This window comes from Phocoena phocoena, chromosome 18 (assembly GCF_963924675.1).
Source record: "Phocoena phocoena chromosome 18, mPhoPho1.1, whole genome shotgun sequence".
Lineage (NCBI taxonomy): Eukaryota > Metazoa > Chordata > Mammalia > Artiodactyla > Phocoenidae > Phocoena > Phocoena phocoena.
Genome location: NC_089236.1, coordinates 26,104,823 through 26,118,094, shown reverse-complemented (window position 1 = coordinate 26,118,094; position 13,272 = coordinate 26,104,823).

The window sequence follows — 13,272 nt, the reverse complement described above, 5'->3', positions numbered from 1 at the left end:
AGATTTTCAGTAGATGAATCTGATTGCTTTGTTGAGCAGTTAATATGTTCCATGCACTGTCCTAAAGGCCAACACAATGAAAAATGATGGAGAACTATGTAGCGCTTGTCCTTAAAAGTTATTTACAGAAAATTCTGAATATGCTATGTTTATGAGATTGACATTTAATAAAAATATTTAGACTATGCAATGCAAATATATAACATGAACATAAACATTCAAACACTATTAATAATAACAGCTAACTTTTATTAAGTGCCCTATTCCTTGATGTGATTGGGCTGAATTCGTTTTTGTAACAACCTATCTGCTCAGCCATCCTATTCATTATGTAGCAGTATGAACTCCATCCTACAGATGAGGCTATAAGAAAGGTGCCTAAAGTCATGCTGCAGTTGAAAGTGTGGTGAAACTACTATTCAAACCCAGGACTATCTAACCAACATCAAAAGAAACACTCTTACCCCTCGTACACTTCTGGTTTTGAAAATGCTGCACAAGAGACTCTGTCATAGAGTATAACCTAGACTTGAAGCCAGCTAATTATGAGAATTATCTGAGAAGCTTTGTAAAAACACACATACCTGGGCTTAACTCCTAGAGATCCTTACTTGATAGACCTAGACTGGGCTTGCAAATTTGTATTTTTATAAAGTCATCCACCCAGTTCTACTGACCATTCAAGTTCAGAAGTCATTGCTTTAAGAGCTATAGAGACAGGGTCTACACAGACCAATGAGTGGAAGTGCTAGAAAATATCCACATTATTTAGGATCTTTAAACAACTAATTCAGAACAAAAACACACACACGAAAGTCTCGAATCCTCAAATATCTTGATTAATCAAATTTTTTAGGGAAAAAAAAAGTCCCCTAGACAATATGTTGTATTAACCAGAGAATTACTGAAAACACTTTGGCTCTTGAGTTATGAAAATAGCTGACCTCTTTTTGAATTAAAAATTAAAAGATATAGGCTTGTCACATGGGGTTTTTCCTAAATGGGTTTCCCCCGTGATTACCCTGCTGAGTTCAGGTGTCCAAGACTGAAATTAACTTTAAGACAGTCAATAAGGACAAGACTCTGCCTTGAGTTATAATCACAAAAGTGCTTGTGCTACTGTGTCAGCCTACAAGGAGAGCAAGGATTGCCTTTTATATCCTTTTACTTCCCTTCAAGCGTCTCCAGTCATGCCCTGCCTATGATGAGCACTAAAAAATACCTGTGCATTTAGAGCTTCACCTTCTCTTGCTTCCCTTGAAATTCATCCTTCTGAATCCACAACTTCTCCCATCAAAGACTAGAGTTACAGTCTATGAAGATGAATGATTGATTATCCAAGATTAAGACAACATGATTCTTTCTTAGTCTCTGGTTTATTAACTATGTCCAGTCCCTACCCACAGTCTTGCCCTTACATCCCAGGATAACTTGGCATGGGTTTAAATCATTTCAGGAGTGGGAGGCAGACTCCAGTAGCTTAATTATGTAGGTAGAAAAGGTATCAAAAGTCCCTCAGTGTTGTCTATCATGTACCTAAAAGTAAGAAAGTGAAATGAGTTTGTTGTCATAGACACTGCCATGAGGAACAGATTTCTCTCCGCCTGTCTCAGGAAGACAAGAGAAAAGCAAAAAAGTGTAAAGGTATTTTGAGTCTTTAGTTGAACTTAACTTGAATGCTATTGTTTCTCCACTCAAACATGTCATTAACAAGAGCACTGTAAACCTCAAATGTCAACTTTGACAACTGTTATACAAGCACCAGACATCATTGTTTTAACTTTGCCTAGGCTTGCCAAACTCAGAAACTCTCTCACTTACTCACTTGCTATTTTCTCTCTGTGTCATTTGTAATTTCTTGGCTAAGGGAGATGATTGGCTACAAGGAAGTACACTCCCAAGTGTCAGAAGGAGACGAGAAAGAAAGCTATCGTGCACACACACATCATTTTTGTGCAGTGTCACTTGTCACAGTAAAGGACCTCTCTTCCATTTATAGGATGCCTCTGTCCCTCTCTTCTCTCCACTTACTTGACTTTCAGTGCTGCCCAGTTTTCCCAGTAAGACTGCAGAGGTCAGGGAGACAGAACACAGTGACTCTACTGTAACAGAAAGTGAATTTCTGAGACTAGAGAGCTTGGAAGATAGGTAATGGGTCGTAGAATCAGCTGCGCCATAGGTCAGTCACCAGATCCATTCAGGGGTGGTTGGCAACAACCATGCAACATCACCCGATGTGAAGCCATGAGCTGAAGTAATTTTCTGGATAACCTAGTTGCCCTTTGGAGGAAAAAAATAAATCATTTTATATTAGAGAATAATATCACGTTTGAGTTAAGTGGATTACTATCCCAATTCTCTGTTTCACAAGGCAAGAATCTGTATTGACAGCGTTACCTCTGGGTGACTCTGTGCTGATTGCTCTTGTTCGGATATGCCGTGCATCCACATATAAACGGACTGATGCCCTCACCTAGCATCATGTGGCAGGGTGGAAAGAAGGCACCCGATTCAACAGGTATAATTCATTGCAAAAGGGAAGATCTACAGCTATCATCTCTGGCCCTAAGAATATTTTAAGATTCACGCCAGAGTTTATCACTCAACAAACATCTATTGAGAGCCTAAGATGGCTAGGAAATGTGCTGCTGGGCTACAGCAGTCATTATTGTAGAATAAACAGCATCCTTGTCCCCCTGGGGTGCACAGTCTAACACTGGAGAAAGACAACCTCGTAAATAACAAAGGTCAAGTGTGATGTGTATTGTGATGGCAAGTTGAGGGAGTTCCAGGTACAAATGGCGAGGAGCTAACCACAGCCTGAGGTGAGCGGGATCTCCCAGCAGAAATGACACCCACGCTGGGACCTGACATAAGAGTTTGCTGGGTGCAAAGGAAATAGCTGTGAAGGCCCAGAGGTCAGAGAGCTGGCTGTATCCGAGGACCCAGAGAAACCCAGCGTGGCTGGGCAAGAAGCGTGAGGGAAGGATAGATGGCCAAGAAGCTGGCGAGGTCAGCGGGGCCGCCTGGTGAGGGTGACATCACCACTGATTGAGATTCTTCCCCATTTGTTTCCCATCCCCACTGTTCCACATCACTTCCCCACATCCCAACCTTCTGTCTCCTCCTCCTTTACTGAGGTGTTTCCCTCGGGTGCAGCTCGAAACGGTTCCCCGTATTCATTCAGCCTGGCTTCCTTGTCTCCTTGGAGGAGGAAAAGCTGGTCAGTATGAGAAGCAGGCACTGACTGAGCATCTGCAGGAGTCAAACCTTGTGCTAGGAACTGAGTGGGTACAATCACAGGAGAAAATGCCAACCATTAACGACAGCTCTCTGTCCCCTGGGGTATCAGAGGACAGAGATGGGAGCACAGAGAGGAGAGTGTTGGGAGGAATGAGTGAGTGGAGGGATCACCATCCTGGATCCGGGGAGAGCAAGGATCTGCCGCGATTTGCTTGGCGCACACATCTGCTTCGTCCTTTCCCATCTCCTCTTGACAATGCAGTGAGGAGACGGAACAATAATGTGTGAAAAGGCGTGTGTTTTCTGTCAAAGCAACAAAACAGGAAAGAATGACAGTGAGGCCTGGGACAAATCACTGAAAGGCTGACCTTGCTCTCGACTCTGAGGACGAGTAGAGAAGAGGGCTCTGAGACTCTCCTGCCCAACGCACCAAAGTTGGGGAGTTGAGGGAACAAAGTCAATGACGGAAAAACAAGCCAGGTTGCTTGGTTGGTGCTTTCAGGAATTGTGACATGTTAAGGGAAATGACTCAGACAAGTCATAGACACCTGAAGCAAGGAAGAGATACACATCAAACTGAAGGGAAACATTACTAGAAGGTGTACTGATTGTGAATCTTTCATTACGACTGACTGAGTCACTAACTCATATGTACTCAAACCAACCAGAAGTATCACCAAGAGTCAGTATCTCTCCATCCCCACCTCTCTTCCAGGTGGTTTTATGTTCAAGCTCCACATGGCAGCAAGATGGCCTTTGGCAGGTCCAAGACTATAGCATCTTGACTTCAAATTCAACCAGAAAGAGTACTGTTCTTTCCTCACCAGATGATAATAACTGACAGAGCTCTTACTCCATGCCAGACACTGATCTAAGGGCTTTCCTTATGTTATTCATTGATTGCACCATAATCCTGCATTATTCGAGACACATAGGAGTGAGGTAACTTGCACAAGCCACTTACCTAGTTAGTGACAGAGGGAGCATTTGGACCCAGGAGTCAGGACCCAGAGTCTCGACCCCTAATCACTATGCTGGGCTGCCTTCAGCCTGATGTCTGTGGATGGGAGTGGATCAGGTGTTGTATTCCTGCACCAACCTTGAACTTGATGCTGCAACTAGCCAGACCTGAGTCACATCCCACACAGAGCTGGGAGCAGACTCAAGGCCACCTGAACTGTGGGCTGATAGTGGATAGGGTAGTTACCCAGGGTCAAGTCACTTGTCACTTTTTAACTTAAATAGGAGTTTTTCGAGATGCCCATTAGGTCTTTCAATTATACCAGCTTTCTGAATCTATGGGGAGGTGGACGTTCCATTGAACGCTTTCTCCAAAACCTAGCACTGTGTATTCTGAAGTGAAATGAATGCCCTCGTCACTATTAAGAATGTCTGGAACTATTCCCAAGAGGGTAAGGAGTGTCCTGGTGAAGCCTTGTGTTGTGGCTTTAGTATATGTAGGGACATCTGTTACCTTGATTTATATTTTGAGTGTCTCTGAGGCAAGCGATTCTCAGAATGGGGCAACACTTAGGCCAAGAGTTTGTAAAAGATGCAGATGTAGTCAATTTTTCGGCCAGGGCATCCAGTGCTAAGATGACTGCCTGAAATTTGACAGTTGTGCTGAGCCTTGGATCCCAGCATTTACTGGGGACATCTTAGTTGTGAGACAGAAAACAACAATATTCCACTGAACTCCATCACATGGACGGTGTGATTTCATCTGTAAAGTCCATAAAATCTCATTGCTATTAACTCTGTTAATCCCATGGGGCCCTCGGGTAGGCAAGGAATCTTGGAGACTGTTGTCTTCCTCCAGCACCATGGTATAGGGCAAGGAATTGAGGATGGGGGAGGCCATCCTTGTAGAGTGGAAGGTGCCACAGGGTCCACAAAGAGTAGCCCCCACTTGCTACAACTAGAGAAAGCCCACATGCAACAATGAAGACCCAATACAGCCAAAAATTAATTAATTAATTAAAAAATTTTAAAAACCCTCTTCATTGCGGTATACAGACTTCTCATTGTAGTGGCTTCTCTTGTTGTGGAGCACAGGCTCTAGGCTCGTGGGCTTCAGTACTTGTGGCACGTGGGCTCAGTAGTTGTGGCTCACAGGCTCGGTAGTTGTGGCTCGTGGGCTCTAGAGTGCAGGCTCAATACTTGTGGCACACGGGCTTAGCTGCTCCATGGTATGTGGGATCTTCCCGGACCAGGGCTCGAACCCATATCCCCTGCATTGGCAGGTGGATTCTTAGCCACTGTGCCATCCACACTTGTAGAGTGGAAGGTGCCAGAGGGTCCACGTTTGGCTCCATTCTGCAGGAGGGCAGCCTCAGTAGCTGTGCCAAGCTTGTGGAGTGCTGTTTCCATGACTCAAGGCATAATGGGCAGCTGGTAGAGAGGGTCATAGGCTCAGGGTCTGTTAGAGCTTCTGCATCCTAGAGAGCCCAGTGAGTGGCCAGCACTCTCCACCCTGATGGTGTATAGCACAGTGCCCTGAGGAAAGGCAGTTTCTTGTATCAGAAGCCCATGGGCAACTTATGGCCTATGATCGCAGGCAATCCAGAGACTCCCTGAAAGGAGGGTGCTAAAGCCTCTGCAGTGAAGGGTCTTCCAAGAGCACTAACGGGAATTCCTGATGATTTCAATTTGGGCAGATTCTCGAGTCTTTGTTTGGAGGGGGCTGCACTCAAGGTGGGCAGATTTGTGAGTAACAGCACAAATGGATTAAGTAAAAACTTTAAATGTGGACTATGTTGCCTTCAGAGACCCCACATGGCTAAAAGATGTTGGGCTTCGGGAATTCCCTGGCAGTCCAGTGGTTAAGACTCTGTACTTTCACTGCCGAGGGTGAGGGTTCAACCCCTGGTCAGGGAACTAAGATCCCACATGCCACATGGTGCGGCCAAAAAAAAGATGTTGGGCTTCTATTAACATTTGGGTGCTAGAAAGGTCAGAGGCTGTTTCTTGATAGTCTCAGGAATAGAACATCTCTCGATTTACTAAATACATTTCAAAACTTTAACCAAGGTGACAGGACCTTACACTATGTGTAAGGCAATCGCCAATCCCTTTGTTGTAAGTTATTTTGTGTTTGTATGTCCTTAATGAGTGTGTCAAATGAATGTGTTTAGTGGAGAATGTCATCAACACAGTGTCACACCTGTGTACCCAAGAAAGGCAGATACAGCCAAGAGCTTCCCTGCAAAGACAGTGCACAGCAAAGCCAGCTGAAGGGCTTCATGGACAGCCTGGTAAAGGTGAACACGTTCCTTCAGAGGTAAAGGCAAACAACAGCTCAGAGGCTGTTGAAAAAGGCACTGAACAGAACATGTTAACCAAATCTATAATAGCAAATATTTACTGGTGGCTGATGGGGTGAAGTCAGTAATTTGAATGAGATATTGAGTGTTGGGTATGGAAACCTAAGTGCATGGGACCACAGCATTAAGGTTACAGTGATTTGTAAAGAAATATATACTCATTTAAACATCTATATATAATTCCAGTTATACATATATCATGTTTATTGAAAAAGTGGAAAAAAATTTTAAAACTTAAAAAAAAAAAACTCCCAACTTCCCACCTTGCAGAAGTGGCTCCTGTTGCCATCTCAGCCTGAGAAGACCCAGGCCTGACAGCTATCGCCATCGCCCACCCCAGGTCAGCCTGCTTAAAGGAGCTGGCAGCACTGAGGACGGCAGATGGGATCCTCTTGGCCTCTTTCTCTGCCAGAGCGAGGGCCCTTCCCAGTGGCAATGGTTTCCTTAACCGTACAACCCTGGGCTTGAGTCAGGTTTGAACTAACCCTTTTGCCATGCCACAGGGGTGCCATGGGTGTCTTTCTGTTTCTGCTGTATAACTCTGAGAATTAGGCTGTGACGGAGGCAGAAGAGGGGTGCAGCAGTTGGTACCCGGGCCCACAACCAAGAAGCTGGTGGATAGAAACCATCCTGTCAAAGCCCTGCCTTTTCCTGCAGTGCTTCCCTCCCTCTGTTTTTTCTCTCTGTACAAATTCCCTCAGAGCACTCGAGATCGCTAGCTGCATAGAGTCGCAGCTTTCAGGTTCTGTCTCCATCCGGTCACGCACAGCACAGACCTTCTGGCCACATCAGCAGCCATTTATTTAGCTAAGAGCAGTTTATGAAAGCTGATGGAGGCCCTCGGCTGTGGCTGGGCCATTCTGTTTTTGACCTTAATTGTTCTGATCATCTCCTATTCACTCCATTGGAGAGGATGGATCCCTTGCCTTAAATAGTAAGAGAAGACCAAACACAGGACACCTGACCGGACAGATGAAATGGGTAGCAGTTCCTTAGTCATAGATACCCACCAGCCCAGGGCAGGACAACATCTGCCATGCGGGGCCACAAGGCAGTTATGCTCAGAGACGGAATGAACAAGCAGGGCTTGTAGGGGACAGGCTTGTAGTACCAAGACGGTGCAGTGGCCCCTGGTTCCAGTGGGAGGAAGTGATTGGCTGTTTGAATAATTTCACAGGCTGGCAGGGAAGTGAAACCTGTTGGGTCGAGGACTGGATGGAATGTACCTGGTCCAACTGCTGCAGGAACTGGCCAGGTGGGGAACCTTTGCTGCTGGGTTGGGAGCGTATCTGGCAACAGCGAGGAAACTCAGACATAGGCCTTTGGGGCCCTGTGATGTTTAGAGATGACAAGACAGCAATTGTGCCTTAATTTCAGTCCTTCTCCTACATCTCTGCCCCCAAAACCCATCCTGAATATCATCCTCTTCTGATCTCCTCCATCTCTACCGCCTGAGTGACAGCCAGCATCACCCTCACCTGTTCTACTCCACTAGCCACATATGCAGTCTCCCTGCCTCACTCATCTCCACTCCCCACCCCATGTTACCCAGCATCTACAATAAATGTCTGCGTTCCCTACTCCAAACACATCAAAATATTACCATCCCACTTAAAATAAAGTAACATGACTCGTCATGGCCTACAGTCCCTATAAGATCTGGGTTCTACTTCCGTTTCCAACTTCATTCCCTTCCTTCTCTTCCCACTGTTTGCTTTGCTACAGCCGCAATGGTCTTCTTTGTTTCCCTCCAATGTGTCAAGATTATTCTAATCTAAGACCCTTTCCACTTGCTGTCTTGAAATCATCTTCCCCAAGATATTTGCAAAACTACTGCTTCTCGTGATTCGGGTCTCATGTTAAATGCCACCAGACCCACCCTAACCATGCTTCCCATGCTTTATCTTTCTTCATAGAGCTTATCCATACTTAATTACATTACATAATTTGTTTTACTTATGTATTATTTGTAGTCTTTACTAGAATACGTATTACAAGGAGGCAGGGACCCCTTCTATCTAATTTTCCACTCTATCATTGGCATCTAGTATCATGTCTAATGTATACTAGGAGACCAATGAGTGTTTGATAAATGGAACAACAAATGAATAAAGGAAGACTGAGAAAAGCAGACAAATGAAATCGCCCGTACTATACTTAACGCACAGTAGATCACCACTATATAGCCTCATCAGTAGTATTATCAGCGTTATAAGCCAACCTTTCCCTAATGACGAGTGTGCACCAGGGTTACATTCTGACTACGTGCACTTATGGTTATGCCTTACCACCCTCTGAGGAACTGCATGCTTCTTAATGTCAAGCATCTCATCTTCCTTATTCTTATTTCTCCCCAGTAGCTGCCATAAGCAAACAACAGGTGCTTAATAACCAAGAAGAGCACTTAGTATGTGTCAGTCCCCAGTGTAAGAACCTTCCATTTGTTAACTCACCTAATCCTTTCCACAGGCTTGTGAGATGGGGACTACTGTATCCTTATTTTATAGATGAAGAAACTGAGGCACAGAGAGGGTAAGGTACTTTCCCAAGGTCAGCACAGTTACTAGGTGGATCAGTCAGGGCTCTACCAGAGAATCAAAACTAATAAACTTTATCTATATATGTATGTATAGATAGATAGATAGATAGATAGATAAGTGTGTATATGTGTGTGTATATATACACACATACATACTAGTTTATATATAAACCTACTAGCTTATATAGAAAACTACCAGTGTGTGTGTGTATATATAAATACATGTACATATATATATACACACGGGAGATTTCTAGGAATTAGTTTATGCAATTACGGAGTCTGGCTGAGCAGTCTGAAATCTGTGAGGCATGGCACCCCCAGGTTGGGAACTCTTAGGCAGGGGGTGACGCTGTAGTCCACAGGTGGAGTTCCTTTTTCCTCAGGGAAACTGCAGTTTTGCCGTTAAAGCCTTCCACTGATAAGATGAGGCCCACCCAGATTATCAAGGATAATCTCCTTTATGTAAACGTCAGCTGACTGTAAATGTCAACCACATCTATGAAATACCTTCACAGAAACACCTAGATTCGTGTGTGATTGAATAACCTCACCTAGCCCAGGGGACACAAAGAATGAACCATCCCAACAGGTAACCCAACCAGGATTTAAGCCAAGCCTTCTGACTCCAAGCCTAAATTCTAAAGCATTGCGATCCACTGCCTCTCCACCAATATTTGTTGAATGAATAAAGATGGAAGAATGACTGTGCTCTGAAAACGGATGTGTGATTCTTCCTGAAACCACCGCCTACCTTTCCTCTCACCTGTCCCCAGGCTTGTTGAATGCCTCAATTTGTAACTTGTTTCCAGGATCTTTTGAGTGGAGATGTTTAAAATATATCTGAAGAGATTTGATGTGTGAAACTTACTCCTTTTCTAGCCAGAGGTCTCTTTAGATGTTAGAGATTTGTGGCAGAAAAGCCCCAAATGGAATTTCAGCACATCTGAATTCAAATGTCCTGGTTGCCTGACAATAGGATTGGCAACCTAACAATTTGCAGGCTGACATGTCTTGCTTTCCTGGGGAGAGTGACTAAAAGCAATTTACACATTACAAAGGGTTGAGAGTGCCTTTTCTTTACCTGCAATGGAGAGCACAGTAACCAATACCAATGTAGAGATTTAGAAAGTTTTTTCTATATCCTCCCTAGTCTGACTCAAAAGTTGAATTTTGAACATCAATCTTCTTTTTATCATTTCTTTTTTCTGCTTGTTCCTTTTGCCTCTGCTTAAAGACAGCTATCTTTCTTCCTAACACCTCCAAACCATGCCCTTGCCTACATATGGTCACGAATTCATGACACCCAGTGCGTACTGGTGAAACCTTTAAAGACACGAGCTTTTGCCTTTGCTCATCTCTTTGCCAGTTCTGCTTCCTCTCTTTTGAACCAATCAACTGTTAACAGGTTCTGTAGCGTGAGCTCTTGAATAGGAAAATCCGGAAATAAGGCACACTGGAGAATTAATACCTGAAAATGAACACACTCTGTAGTAACTGTTTTAGGCTGTTGCTAATTGTTTCCTATTTCTCTTAGATACTACAGAGTGCTACTTAAATTTGTTACTCAGTTTCCTTTAACAACAAAAAGAGTATAACTGGATTCAGTAAATATTTACTAAGGCTCTACCCCACAGAAAGCACTTTGGAGGATAGAAAGTTGAATAGAGCACAGGGCCTTGAAAAGCTTCAACTCTAACAGGAGAAACAAGTATATAAATGCAGGTTAGGTGTCATCAGAGGAGCAAAGACCATGGGCATTCACGAAGGAAGCAGCATTTCAAACATCTTCTCTCAGATGGCCAATATTTATAGGCTGGCCTTGACCTGGGCATGGGGGAATCCACTGAATGGTTAACAGGAGTAATATCCTTCTTTGTGTCGGGGTGGGGGGGGCAGTTTGACAGTAAACAAATGATTATAAGTAAGAATGTCAGTGAAAAGAAAACAGACTCATGGGATATATAGTGACTAGGTAGAAGGGATTATTTTCTGCAGGGTGACTGAGGACACCCTCTCTGAGGAGGTGACATTTGAGCTTAGGTTTGAATTTTAAGAAGCTGAGATATGGGGCTAAGTGGATTGCACACAGATGGAACCACGAATGCCAAGTTCCAGAGGAGAAGATGCTTCTGTTGTTCAGGAATGGAAGGAAGGCCTGCGGAGCAGGAACACAGGGAGCAAGAGAAGTAGGTGGGATGGTTGAGGAGGTACCCGAGACTAGCTACGCAGAGCCATTGGAAGCCACCATGGGGATTTAAGAAGGGGATGATGGGGCTTCCCTGGTGGCGCAGTGGTTGAGAGTCCGCATGCCGATGCAGGGGACGCGGGTTTGTGCCCCGGTGCGGGAGGATCCGACATGCCGCGGAGCGGCTTGGGCCCATGAGACATGGCCGCTGAGCCTGCGCGTCCACAGGCTCCGCAACGGGAGAGGCCACAATAGTGAGAAGCCTGCGTACCGCAACAAAAAAAAAAAAAAAGAAGGGGATGATGGCATGATCTGACTGATACTTTGCAAAGATCACCTTAGCTGCTAACTGAAGAATGTTTCCTGTGGGTCACTCATAGAAATAGGGAGACCAGTTAGGGGACTGTTGTGGTCATCCAGGGCAGGTGGTAGCTTGGAAAGAGCTATCATTGGGGAGATGGTGAGAACGTGGGGAATATATTTGGTAATAGAATTGACAGATGTTGCTGATGGAGAGATGATGGACGACGGGACAAGAAAGCATCAAAGCCACCCGCCACTATGTTTTTGTCCCAGGCAACGTGGTAGACAGTGATGCCATTCACTGAATTGGGAAGCCTCTCAGAATGTAGTCATTATCACAGGTTCAGAGGGAGCTAGAAGCACATTCCAGACAAGGGGAGGAGCATGGACACAGCCTGAGTCAAGGTTGAGAGCAACACCCCTAGGAAACATTCGGCTGGAAGACAATGTACCTGTCAGAAAGCTGGGAGGCCCTGAGACTGTAAAGGTCAAAGTCCTATACTGAGGCCCTAAAATAGTGAGAGCCATGAATGCTGTGGGGGAGGGAGGAAGAAGATGTACTAGATGAGGGAGGCACAAATAATTCAAAAATTAAGAAAAAAAGAAAAACTGGAAAAGTCTCATGCACGGACTTAGTAACAACTAAGTAAATCCAAAACCCAAAGGGACCCAAGTGAGCAACTCATAAGCCACACAGGCCAAGCACAGAGAGTGCCTAGAAACCACCAAGGACTACCTTATCAAAACTCTTGGAGGTGCCTTTTATGTCGCCATTTCCTCAGAATGTTGCTCTGCACAGCAGGAGGACGGGGGCCCACTTATTTAAGGTTGACAGAGTAAAGGGTCACTTTCTGACACATATTTGTGATCCAGAAGTTTAGACGGATATAAAAAAATAAGCTACTTGAAATTTTCAATAGCTTGACAAAATGCACCTAAAATATTTGTTTAAAGAGAACTTAGGGGGCTTCCCTGGTGGTGCGGTGGTTAAGAATCCGCCTGCCAATGCAGGGGACACGGGTTCGAGCCCTGGTCCGGGAAGATCCCACATGCCGCGGAGCAAATAAGCCCGTGCACCACAACTACTGAGTCTGCGCTCTAGAGCCCGCGAGCCACAACTACTGAAGCCCGCGTGCCTAGAGCCCGCGCTCCACAACAAGAGAAGCCACAGTGATGAGAAGCCCGTGCACCGCAACGAAGAGTTGACCCGCTCGCCGCAACTAAAGAAAGCCCACGTGCAGCAACGAAGATCCAACACAGCCAAAACTAAATAAATAAATTTATTAAAAAAAAAAAAGAGAGAGAGAACTTAGGGGTCAGCTAATTCCCTCCCCAACACATGCTATTTTCTCTGTCAAAACCAGAACAATGATTTTCAGGGGGAGAAGGGGTCCCACACCTGCTCTGCATCACAAGGCTGTGTCAGAATGACACGAGGAGCCATTCAAACCACAGGTCTCCCTCCCAGAATTGCTGAAATGCTGGCCTGCCCCAGCTCCCACTTATGGGGTGGGACTCTCCAGCCTGAGAAGCATCCATAAAGAAAGAGAGAAGGTTGAGAACCTCTGAGCCCAGGGTTCCTATAGGCATTTGCTTTTTGTCTATTTCAGTCACTGATATGCAATTTTATATCAGTTAGCAGAGTCTCAGGAAAAGAAAAAAAGGATCAGACAGGT